Consider the following 12,567-nt stretch of genomic DNA (forward strand, 5'->3'; position numbering starts at 1 on the left):
TCCAATATATACACACAATTATCTGCATTTCCAATTTGTAAATGACTCAACAAACTGTAACACAGTTGATCAAAGTGAAATCATTTCACTGGGTAGGTATTTGCATGAAGCTGCATCATCAATATAATGTTTGCTCACAAGCAATTGAGCAAACATTGTCAAAGATTACTTGGTATCTTCTAAAAAAATCAGCAGATGGAGTGTATATTTATGACTTAGTTTTGAAAAATATATAATACTGCTTTTTAACACTTAATTGGTGCACAGGCAATACCCAATTACATCCTCCTTTGACACTTTGTAATCCAAACTGTGAAACACTCTCAGAAGTTGAACTTGTCTCTCTTACTTTGACCTGAGTTTGAAAAAACAAACAGTGACTTTGTTTACATGCACACTACTATTCCACAAATATTATGAATATGACAATATTGAGAATATGATGAGTCATGTAAACATCATTCTGAACTAGGCCTTACTCTAAATGTAGCATTTTCTTATTAAGACAGATGGGATATGTCATTATTATTTGGATTTTAGGAGCATTCTTCATTCATTAACAGACTGTTAATGGTAATCTCTGGGCATTGTAAACAAACCAACTAACCAACAATTTGCAAAATGATGTATGCTGGAGCTGGAAGGCAGATAGAGGAGAGGAAGAAAAAGAGAGTGGAGAAGCTGTTCAGGGCAATCTGGAAAAACATGATGGGGACGGAGGGGATTGGTTACTATACTGACATGCAGACCGGTGACCGGTGTGAATCACCGAAAACACTCAGTGGTGTAGTAAAGATCATTGGACAACCTGGATGTGCCTGTAACTATAAATTTATAATATCAATCATATCAGTGTCACTTTTAGGTATCAGGCAGCAGCTGACTCATGCTTTTCACCATGCTGGTTTACTTCACTGCTTCACTGGAGCAGAGGGAAACCCTGAAAAACACTGTAACCTGAATATTCATTTTCATTAGCCATGTAAACCGCTTAATAGCTTAATTATCTTTTTTGTATGTAAATGTAATTGTTTGACAGTAGTGACAGCAAACAGTCCAGTCTCACATCAGAATGTGTTGCAACAAATCCGTAATGGATTTTGACGCAGGACCCTTTACTCTCAAAGGATCTCAATACCCTGTTCTTACAAGCCAATACAAAGCCAGATTGATTTTTGACAGTGATGAATAGGTAAACAGTTTTTTTGGACCTGTCTACGATTGAGATCGTATCAGATATAAAAATATTCTTTTTCGCTTTTATTCCAAAGGTCACGCATGTCTCTGCTCTCCTGCCTTTTAGACAACTGCAGCTCCATTTATTCCCAAATAACATCTCCAGCACATTCTGAATATATAAACAAGACACCTTCATCCTCAAATTATGTTGTATCTACAGTTTTTGCATTTAAATTCAGTTGATTTTAAATATTTGACTAATCACAAGGATTTAAGTTTAAAGTATGTCTATGTGTGTGTAATGCTGAATTGGTTGAGCATTACTTTCAGCATGACAAAATCGAGATGTAGACTGTCGATTTAGAGTTCCATTTCATTATTTGGTCCTGATAATGTTGATAAAGTTAAAACGCAGTAAATGTGATAGTTTCTGGGTCAAAAAACATGGTTTGTAAGCTCTATTTCATCCTTCCTGACCGCCAGAGGCGGTGCTTAAAGCACTGGATATCTCCATCTTCGAGTACATATACCAACAAAGTCCCCTGTAACCCTCACGTGACCAGACCGGGATCAATTCCGGTGTCACCTGAGGATCTGTTCCTTTTCATCTTCTCGCTTGCACGTGTGGTCGCATCTGCTCGTTGGTCTTAGGGTGTGGTATAGTCGTTGCTGGCAGCTTCACGATCCAGGAGATTGGTGCCGCGGACATCTCGTTCGCCCTCCACAGGCTGTGACGGACTGTTCATCCAGACCAACGTGGAATTGGAAGGTATCTGAAAGGGGTAAGCGGGCCGCTTGGTTGGCAGCAGTGCTCCCGCTCACGCCAACCTTCGGCTTCGTGTTTGCCGCGGATGTGTTTTTTTTTTTGCTGCGAGGTACGTTGTTCTTTTTTTCTAAAAAAAGGTTTTAATAGTTTATTGAACGCAGCTAGTGCTGTAGTTTTTTGTTGCCGGTAGCGGCTACTGTAGCGTTTCTAACACAGCATTGCTGTCGCCTTTTGATGGTTTTTCCCCTCTGCCGGTCCCGGGGGCAGTGTTCACGCTCGTACCCGGGTGCCTGCTAGTTTTCCTGTGGCAATCGCAGTATCATCTGCCGTTTTTTGTTCTGGCCGGCTGCAGTGTTCTCGCTCATGCCGGTTCGCTCCTGTTGGCCGCTGGTAGCAGCAGCGCTCTCACTCATGCTATCGGCGGCTTTGGTGGGGATTCCCGGGAGGGCTGCGTTTCGCTTTCTCTCCCGGTGTGAGTTACCCCAGGAGTGCCGCCACCATGTCGCACTCCTGTGCTGATTGTATGGCACCCCTTGAATTGGAGGATGGCCATGATCTCTGTCCCTCCTGCCTGGGAGTTGATCACCTGCAGGATGGCCTCTCGGAGGACCCGTGCATGAACTGCAGGTGCATGCCTTGGCCGGTCCGGGTGGCCAGGCTGAGGAATGTGGAGCAACGGGCAGGAGGGACGAGTGTTTCCCTTGACCTGGCCCCGCTTCCAGCAGCTCGGCCGGGCAGACCTAAACATGCGGCCGGGGGTTCCCGAGGGGCCCCGCCAGCGAAGAGAGCCAAGAGCGGGCTTGCGGCACAGGTGGACCTGCCGTCGGCGAAACTGGGTCAGATGAAGGAGCTTCTTCTGGCCCTTCAACCAGGGGCTCCAGGGCAGGGATCCCTGGGGCAACGGCCCGCTGAGGAGGACTCCATTTCCCTCGCGGCGTCGGCAACCCTGTTTGAGGACTCGGTGGGAGCTGCGCCCTCCCAAGCGTTGGGGTCCCTCTCACAGGGCTCGACCCGGAGCCCTTCACGGGGGTCGGTGGAGGCCTCTATGGGGGCCATTGTCAGAGGGGCCCTGGCACGCCTGCAGCTTGACGTGCCTCAGGCGCTCTGCTCCGGCCAGTGCCTTCTTCAGGCGGCAGCAGGCTCCGGCAACCTTTGAGGTTCCCCCATTGGCGGACTACGTCGAGGAGCTGCATGCGTGCTGGAGGGACTCCAAGGCATTTTCCCATTCTACCCCGGAGGCCCAGGCCTTGGCGGGCATGCAGGACGCCGCTAAATATGGCCTGGGGCGTATGCCGGCAGTGGAGCCGGCCATTGCCTCGCTGATAGTGGCTCTGGACGAGACGCTTCGGGTCACTGATGACTTGCTGGCCAAGGCGTACGATGCTGGGGCACAGATGGGCCGCATTGGGAATTCCCTTTCCCACCTCATGTCCCCCACCCTCCGAGGTGTCCACCCTCCTGGCCAAGGGCATTATCGAAGTGGTGGACCCCGTGCAGCAGCCGGGTGGGTTTTATTCCCCCTATTGCCTGGTGCCGAAGAAGGACGGGGGGTTTTGTCCAATTCTCGACCTGAGGGGCCTCAACAGGTTTTTGAAGGTCCTCCCATTCAAAATGTTGACGACGGCAGAGGTGTTGAGGGTGGTGGCCCCGGGAGAATGGTTCACCCTGGTGGACCTCAAGGATGCCTACTTCCATATGCCGATCGCGTCCCACCACAGGCCGTTTCTGCAGTTCGCCTTCCAACAGGCCTTTCAAGGGTGGTTCGCCTCTCTTGTGCCCAGTGCAGCCCTACGGGCCTACATCACTGCCACCGCCGGTATTAGGTGGACCGAGCAGCTCCTCCTCTGCCATGGTGGTCCAAGGAAGGGCAGGGCCCTGTCCAAGCAGCGGCTGTCCCACTGGATTGTGGACACCATTGCTCATGCCTACCAGGCCTGTGGGCACCCTCCACCTTCAGGGGTTGTGTGGCCACTCCACTAGGGGCCTGGCAGCTTCATGGGCGGCCCTGCGAGGGCTGCCCCTGGATGATATTTGTGCTGCGGTCTCCAGCATGTTTGCTCGGTTCTACCGAGTTAATGTGGCTGCCCCCTCTCCTCTAGGGGCTGTCCTCACTCCCGGAGTCTCCACGGCCAATTCCTGAGGTGAGTGTTTCTGCATTCCTCATGACTCTGTTGGTAGTGGTCATCCAGTGCTTTAAGCACCGCCTCTGGCGGTCAGGAAGGATGAAATAGAAGGAAAGTTACAGATGTAACTACGGTTCTATGAATCGTGGATGACCGCCAGAGCGTTCAGTCACTCAGACTTTTCGTGGGTTCGCGAGAAGATTCAAGTGGAACAGATCCTCAGGTGACACCGGAATTTATCCTGGTCAGGTCACGTGAGGGTCACGTGAGGGTCACAGGTGACTTTGTTGGTATATGTACTCGACCTGTGCATGCGCAAGACAGAGATATCCAGTGCTTTAATCACCGCCTCTGGCGGTCATCCAGGATTCATAGAACCATAGTTACATCTTTAACTTTCGTTTTACACTCAACACAACGGAATCTGTATAGCTGCTAGCAAAAACACATTCTGTTTTTACATTGGCTGGATAATAAGCAGCAGTGCCATTAGCTAGGATATTCAAATAATGCATAACTGTCATATATAGTATTTTCACTGTGTTTTGGTGCTATAGACCACAGTTGTGTTGCCTTGCCTTAACAAATTTAACATGTTAACAGTCATAGACACAGTCATACACAAAGACACTGATCTTAGCTTTTAGTAAATAAAACCTCTTAACAAAAAAATAAGTAAGCCTTATCTAAGTCAATATTTATTTAACTGGGATTGTGTCTAATCTATTGCACCACAGAAAGCTGCAAACTAATTTTCATCTGCAGGGACCACCAGTCTCATGCAGGTTGACACGAAAAAAGATTCAAAAGAAACAAAGTTGAAGTGATTTAATACCTTACGCCTCAAAACAAACAAGACTAGAGCTCATTATTACAACCACAATTACTGCAGTACAGCCAACACTGGTTCCCAACAAGCCACCGTATCACCCAAAACCACTAGCAAAATTAAAATCAAACAGATGGTACATTTCAGAAGAAAATACTCTGATTAAAAGGTATTAATGCAAGATTAAATTCTGAACAACATAAATCATACACCCTTAGCCTCTTAAAACATGCTGTTGCGCCCACGGGACGGGTCGAAGGTTGTGAGGTAGCGACAGGTTATTCTCAATGTTTTAAACACCAACCCTTAAACATATATATTCATGCCACACATTGTTAGAAAGCTTATATTGCCTTGATTCATTCAAGACCACTCGCGAATTATATGGTTGCTGACAGCCGTAATAGTATTAGTTAAAGAAAGAAGCTAAGAACAGCTATAATGCCTACATACCTTCAAAGTCTTCCTTTTATCCACAACGATCATCTTATGACACAGGACTTTTTGTACAGCTCGCCAAGTATCCATTCTTGTGAAATATGAAATCTGTTTCCTTCTAACCGAAATACTTTCCTCAATATGTCCATGTATTTAGTCCAACAAGCGGAACAAACCATATATGGTCCCCTTTTACGTCATTACGTTCATCTGTGGGACACGTGACTGTTTTGTTTACGTCTATGAGCTCCTGCTGTTTCATACGACACCACTCACCAGGCAATCAGTGCAGTACCCGCTCTGTGCTACTTTACTTCATTATTCAGAATTCCTTCAGACCTTCCATATTCCTGTGACTCCTAGAGATTTCAGTAGTCTATAGTGATGGATGCCATTCCCTCTGCCCTTTTAACCACTTAACGCACGCTGTTCCGTCTACGGAACGGGACGGATGTTAGGAGGTAGCCACAAGTTCTTCTGAATGTTTTAAACACCAACCCTTAAACATATATATTCATGCCGTACATCGTTGGAAAGCTTAGATTGAACTGATTCATTCAAGACCACTCACGATTTATATGGTTGCTCACAGCCGTAATAGTATTAGCGATTAGCTCGGCTAGCCCCTGAGCTAAGTAAGAAAAGCTATAATGCCTACATACCTTCAAAGTCTTCCCTTTATCCACAACGTTCATCTTATGACTCAAGACTTTCTGTACAGCTCGCCAAGTATCCATTCGTGTGAAATATGAAATCCGTTTCCATAAAACCGAAATACTTTCCTCAATATGTCCATGTATTTAGTCCAACACGTAACGTAATAACACAAATAACAAACCATATACGGTCCGTTTACGTCATTTCCTGACCTGCACGTCCATCTCAGAGTACACGTGACTAGATGTTTTTGTTTGAATGGGTTTTGTTTCACAATCCTCACCAGGGTGCGGTTGTCCCTATTGCTTGTACACTTTTTTCTACCACATCTTTTCCTTCCCTTCGCCTCTCTATTAATGTGCTTGGACACAGAGCTCTGTGAACAGCCAGCCTCTTTAGTAATGATCTTTTGTGTCTTGCCCTCCTTGTGCAAGGTGTCAATGGTCGTCTTTTGGACAACTGTCAAGTCAGCAGTCTTCCCCATGATTGTGTAGCCTACAGAACTAGACTGAGAGACCATTTAAAGGCCTTTGCGGTTGGTTTGAGTTAATTAGCTGATTAGAGTGCGGCACCAGGTGTTCAATATTGAACCTTTTCACAATATTCTAATTTTCTGAGATACTGAATTTGGGGTTTTCATCAGTTGTCAGTTATAATCATCAAAATTAAAAGAAATAAACACTTGAATATATCAGTCTGTGTGGAATGAATGTATACATTATACAAGTTTCACTTTTAGAATGCAATTACTGAAATAAATCAACTTTTTCATGATATTCCAATTATATGACCAGCACCTGTATATAAAAACTATTAGTGATTCAAATAATAAGAAAGCTGCTAAAACTTATGAGTTGTGTACTTTGCTTTATATTTTTTAATATAAAAATTGTCCACAGTTTCTGTGCGTCCGCCCCACACACACACAAGCGCACAAAATACTAATTAATAATGTTAATATAATTCCTGGACAGCTGGATAAGCAAATCGAGCGCACCTTCTCTAGAACCTATAGCCTACGTCCGGAATAAATTCTGTTCACAGTTTCAGCTTGAAATCAGTTTAAAAAGTGCCTTTTTCACTGATCATCTCCATTTGAAAGTAGCATCATATGTGTCAGACTCTCAGCTGAGACATTTGTCCTTCAATAAAATCACAGAAGATTAAAAGTTCACTATATTATTGATCAGTCTGACGTTTACCTGCAGATGAAATGTGCTATAATTCCTTAAAACCATTATGTTAACACTTTTTTTTCAGAATTGTGCAATCCTTTATTACCACAGATAATATCTTATCAATAAAAATCATTCCACTGTGATTTCATAGGACAGTGTCAGAGCTTGAGCATAATGTTTCAATCAGCTGCATCAAGTTTAAAGTTTCAGAGCTCTACAATGTGCAGTTGTCACCAAAAATACAGGAGACATTGAGAGTGCACGTTATACTTATTTCGTGGACACAAATTAGTAGTTTGAATTAGTAGCCACGTTATAGCTATATTGTGGCCACAATTAAACATTTTTTTGACCATGACACCAGAGGGGCTCCGTAAAATATACAGCTTTGGGGAAAAAAACACGAACTGAATTTAAGAATCAAAGCCAGTTCTTGACCTCGACTGTGAGGCTATGAGAGATGTGTAGTTCCTGGCTTACACTTAATTCTCTGGTCCCTGTTATGGACTGTGTTTGTGGATTTTTTTGTGTTTTGGTATTTTCAGCATTTCAGTGCTCTGAGTGTGTTTTGAATGTATGCTGATTGGCAAGTTATAATAACTGCATTTACCATTTGACCTTCACCTTTGATTTTTTTGTTTTTTGTTTTTTTTAGAGTCCAGGGTTTTCTTTAGTTTTATTTCTGCCTTGCTTTGGTTTTAGGTTGAAACCTCCTGTGTTCATCATGTGTGTTGCCTACTCAAGCTGTGTTACCCTGCACACCTGTTCTGTGTTTAGTCTCGTTAGCCTCGCCCTGTTTGTTGCCTATCACACTTTTCATTGTTAATCAATCCTTGTGTTTTCCTCTTTATTCAATTGCCTGCCCAACTCAGCTACTACAACTCAGTCTTGTTCTGTGATAAGTTCCTGGGGTATTTACACCTGTTGGTTCTTTGCATTATTTGTCAGTTTGTGGTCAATATGTCCCACTGTTTGCAGCTGTAATTTTTTGCTCCTCATATTTAAAACCAGCCAGTTCTGTTTTTGTCTTCATCTGCCAGTAAATTGTCTGGTAAATAAATAATTATTTTCTTCAGTTCCTGTCGTTTCTGTGTTTGGATCCACTTGCCTGCATAACCGTGACATTCATGAATCACTGTGGCACATAGTAGGCCATGCAAGTGCCAGTAACCAAGATGAAGTTTATTAGGGCTGAAGGCGCGTCTCCTCTGGTAGAACTTCAAAAAGTTTTATTTCTCCAGAGAGGAGAGGAAATACATTCGGCAGAACGAGAGACGCTCACACAAAGGAAATGAGGAGGAGAGAAAAAGAAACATGGAGACGCAACAACAGAAAAGGGGAGACAGAAAATGTGTAAGAGAGAGAACAGAGAACAGGAGGAGAGACAAGGCAAATGGTGGAAAAAAAGAGCAAGAACAAGGGATTATGTTCAAAAAGAGGAAGAGAAAGCAAAGACCTTTTCCCTTTTTTTGAGATGGACAGATAAAAAAAGAAAATGAGATAGAGATTGTGACCTACACTTTAAAGGCCACTGACTTGGTTCAACATCAACCACCTCTCATTGATGTATCCTGACCACAGTGTAGAGGAGAAAATGAGAATACAAAGGATGAGGAGAGGATGAGAGAGAAACGACAGCAATCTCAGAAAGAGCCAAAAAAAAAAAAAAAGATTGAAAATGGAGAGGAAGGCACCTGAACAAATAAACGAGATAAGAAACTTTGGAAAGTAAAGAAACTAAACTTGAAACTGAGGCAGAATATGTGTTAGTGTGTTTAAAAATAGTGAACTAAAAAAGCTAAATGGAGACTTAACCCAAGACAACAAACAAGAATGAGATGTTGACATGCTGTTTTATGTTGTTTGCTTCTTTTGCGTTTGCGTCTGTCATCGCATGTGACTGATAAAATCTTGTTACTGTAATTCTAACAGACTGTGTACGTATAGGTGTGTTTGTGCCAAAACAGACAACAAATGAAAATACCTCCCTTGTATTGTCAAAGCTGACATTTGTCTGTTTCTTTTTTCTGTCTGTCTGTCTGCCAGTCTGGTTGTCATTGTCTGTCTGCTTTGTAGAATGGCATATTTCACAGATCCTCAGCTGCCAAAAAACACGACGTGAAATGTCTTTCATTTGAGACGATGGCTTACAGCTTTAAGCAGAGCCGCTTAGTACGTGAGGTTTATTTTGTTTTGCCAGGACACAGAACAAAGTAAACTCTCTGCTTACAGGACGGTTTGTAATGGAGCCATGCTACTGCTACGAACAGGAAGATAAAACATGCAGACTTACACCATCATTTTTACAGAGACTCCCCGTGTTTTGTCATAGCACCACATGGATAGGTGAAACACAGGGGGAAGTGGGTGCCATGTATAGTATATCAAGTACAAGAAGACAAGAGTCAAGTCAAACATTATAAGTCTTTGTTTGCCTTAATGTGATAAACAGCTTGTATAAATCTGTCAAATTGAAGTATGTGATGTGTGCAGGCGAGAGAAAACCTTATTTGAAAATACAGATGCGACTGCTCACCCGCATTTTGAATGATTGAATTACGTGCAATTCAGTTTTCCGTATAAAAGGCCGTTAAACCAGTTTGAACAGGTTTGCAACATACTGATTGAGGACAGAATCTCCCACACCTGGCAGTATCTGAGAGCACAAACACACGCGCACACACACACAGACACAAGGTTGTGTGTGTGTGTGGACCGCGCTGTCCAATAAGCTAATGGCGGGGCACTTTGCTCGTTTCGCTCTGCCAATCTAACTGAGTGTCACAGAGACAGTCAGCACCTGTGAGTGTGAAGAGGCAGCATCAAAAGCACCACAATTTCCCTGATTGCACACAAGCAGTGAGCAGTGAGCAGTGAAACAGCACAGAGAGAGAAAATAGGGTAAGAGAGATCAGGAAGTGAGCATAAATTATACAAGTTTTTCAACTGAAAAAGAGGATTTTATAAGACTACATATTCTTGAGTGGGGAGAAGGAATGAAGGATGGGGAGAAAGAGACTGTTTTCTGTGGATACAACTTTCCGACTCAATTAAAAAAAAAAGGAGAATAGAATATAAATGAGTAAGAAAACACTAAAGCCAGGTCAGCCCACTACAACTGACCCCAATATCCACCTTTTACCCTGCCCCTCTAACATGAGTACATACTACAATTACAGCCTATTTTGTCAGAATTTTAAATATATTCTAAATTTGACACATTGTACTCAGAGGTTTTCATTGTGTGCACTGAGCGGCCTTCAAGTGCCCCCAATAACTCCTACTGCCAAGAATGGAGGATGGAAAAGTGCTCCAAGCCACTACGTATCATATCTGATGACCACCAGTAGGTACTTGTTAACTCAAGAACAGCCCAAATACAATTTTCATATAAAATGCAATTAAGAAAACTTTTCTTTCCTGACAAGAGCAACATTGAGAAATCTTCGTCCTCCCGTATTATAACAGCTCAGCATCTTAAGCTCGATCTTTAAAAATAACACTTTTACTTTTATTATATCTCATAATTAACAGGTTGCTTTCAACTACATTGTGGGGTCATTTTTTGCAAAGTTGTAATTTGAATATTTTCAAGAGCACTTGAAAGAAGCATTAAAGCTAGAATACTAAGTGGCAATATTATGCCGTAACGCCATCATGTCAACAAAACCGACACTTGTTGCAGTTATGTTACTTCAAGTGCTACCAAATAAATTAAGCAATTTGCGGGATTTTGCTTACATCTGCCTCTAAGGACCTTTGTTTTGCAACTGTAATCAGTCTATTATTGCTCAGTACATGAAAGGTAATAAACCAAAACTTGGCTGTGGAAATAAGATGTAATAATCAATTGGGCCACCCCCAGAAGCAAATATATGAACAATGCAGGGGAAATGTTTGCTAAAAACAGAGCAGAGAGGAAGCTGAGTAAGGCAAAGAGATCAAGAGAATAAAGAAGAAGGAGCAAAGGAATGAATTAATGAACTGAGGCAAATTGTGAAAGGAAAAATAAAGGGAGTGATGATGAAATAAAATTGGAAACATAAAAATGAATGAGAAATGGTTGAAGGAACACAGAGAAGGAGAATTATGTTGAAAGAGAGAACAGGAGATTACATATCTGCTATTCTAAGTGATTATGCAATAAAGCACCAAGAAGTGTTTTTTGTTTTATCTGTGCACATTACAAACTGCCACAACAATATTGCTTACCTTAATAGTTGTGCCAATATATCATTTAATTTCAAAGCAAGAGTGAGAGAGGGAGAGACATTTAAATTAATAGAGAGACAGGAAGAGAGCTGGGGGACAGAAGGAAGTTGGGTCAGTTGAGGACAAATAGCAGCATTTCCAATGTATTCATTCCACTTAGGGGACTATGCTTTGTGAAATGTTGGAAGGTCTAGTCTCACTTAAGGCCTTTTATCATATGAATCCCTTTCAGCTGAATCATGTTACTGGGATGTAGTGAAAACAGCTCCAGTCCTCTTTTACCCCTTTTCCACCGAGCTGGAGCTGGTGCTGGTTCGGAGCCAGAGCCTGACTAAGCACCGGTTCTTTGCTTTTCCACCGCCAAAGCTCCAGCCCGGAGCCTCAGAACAGGTGCCAGAGCGAGCACCAACTCTTTGCTGGTCTAAAGCAACAACCGATCATGTCAGCGGATTGGGGGTGGGGCTAACGTTTATTTGCCGGCTAGCGGGGCTAACGTTTATTAGCAATCTAGCGGGGTTAACGTTCATTAGCTGACTAGCGTGGCATTTACAGAGGGTTAAAGATTTGTTGATTTAAAAGTACTATTTGTATAATTTTTTTGCCAGAGCTGTCTTCTTCTTCTTCTTCTTCGTTTCCGGCAGGCTAGATGCCTTGCGCCATGTTGCTGCCTCTCACTCTTGAATCATGGAAGTGCTTCAAAGGCGTGTGCTGGCTATGTTATACAGTGACGTAATCGCGTGGCTCCTTGTCGGTGGAAAAGCAACAGGTTCGTAAGAGGTGCTTAGATTAGCACAAACTGAGCACTGGCTCCAGCACTAGCTCCGAACCAGCACTGGCTCCAGCTCGGTGGAAAAGGGGTATTTGACTGCATGGTATAGTAGCAGTGTGAAAACCTTTACTCGAAGCGCAATCGAATAAAATGTAATACTTTAATGACAATGGTAATCTGGGCTCCTTTTAAAGAGAACAGCCATTGAAAAATACATTCAAGGTACTCTACTGTATCTTTCTGTTCCCTTTCAACAAATGTACATTTATTAATTAGGTAATTTTCATATTGTCCTGTTATTTAACTGAGATAACATAATAAAGTAAGGTACTTTCAATATATGATTAAAATGTTGGGCAGTATGGACCCCATACTGTGCTAATAAGTACTGTCTAGTACGGTAGGCATGTGTTTTT

The sequence above is a fragment of the Scomber japonicus genome, chromosome 20 (genome assembly GCF_027409825.1).
Source record: "Scomber japonicus isolate fScoJap1 chromosome 20, fScoJap1.pri, whole genome shotgun sequence".
Taxonomy (NCBI): Eukaryota; Metazoa; Chordata; class Actinopteri; order Scombriformes; family Scombridae; genus Scomber; species Scomber japonicus.